Below are 1,181 nucleotides of genomic sequence, written 5' to 3' on the forward strand. Positions count from 1 at the left end.
TTTTAAGAGTTTAAGAGTTTTAAGAGTTTCTAAGAGTTTTAGCCAAATGCTTTATAATATAATATAGATAATTAAGTATTCTGTTAGAACTCAATGATTATTCTAATTAGATTTTAGATTTTTTATATTTAAAATAATATGTTTATCATGTATTTGATTATGTTTATCTGCAGTTAGTTACACGAATTCAGATATGAAGCTTTAATAAGTTGTACTTACGCACAATCTACTTGCAATATTGAGTTTTAAGTAATATGCATTAATAAACAATTTTTTACGCATAAAAAGTGGTTTTTAAGAGTTTTTATCAAATGCTTTATAATATAGTATAGATTATTTTTTTGATAAAATCGACGAATCCTGTTTATAATCACCAAAAAGTAAATTTCTATGTTGCGTGGAACTACAACTGTTGTTATTTGACAATGTATCGTATCGACTGAAATAATAAAATCTGATAAAAATAAGATTCTAACAAATTTTGAGCTTGTTTCTTGTTGATTGTAATGATGATTTGTTGTTTTCAATTTGTGTAACAAACGTTCAGTTATTCCAATTTCATACCTCAATTACCTGATAAACGGGTTTTCAACCTACGTGGCTTTAGCTTATTTTAATGTGGTATTTTTCCACGTAACCAAGAGTTACAAGGTCAAACTGCATCGAATTGCAACTAAGGTGGTGTTTTTTTTAAGAGGTGATGAAGTCTGATTTCACTTCTGATTTATAAGAGGTGGTCTGAAGTCTGAAATCTGGATCAGTAAAGTTGTTTGTTTTTACATCTGAAGTCTGAATCGATCAAACTAGCGCAAAAAGATAAATAGTTTTTTTTTTACAAAAATATAAAAGATAAACAGTTTTTGCTAACAAATTGCTTTCAGCCCGCAAAATAAGAACCATTTGATAGAGGACAGATTAGGATTAAGAGGTATTAAGGGATACGTTTACCACTTAAATTTCAGATGACATTTAGAGCTTTTAAGCTCTTATTTTAGAAATAAAACAAACGCTCTTAATATCCAAACGTATGAACGAATCAGACTTCAGAGGTATTAAGAGGTAATTTTGAAAAAACAAACAGACCCCATGTGTGGTATAACTCTTATTCAGTGTATCGATTTTTTTTCCCTCAATCCATGTAAAAAAGTTTTAAAAAAATTATTTTATATTTATTTTGACCT

Source organism: Cynara cardunculus (assembly GCF_001531365.2).
Source record: "Cynara cardunculus var. scolymus isolate 2C chromosome LG 16, CcrdV1, whole genome shotgun sequence".
Lineage (NCBI taxonomy): Eukaryota > Viridiplantae > Streptophyta > Magnoliopsida > Asterales > Asteraceae > Cynara > Cynara cardunculus.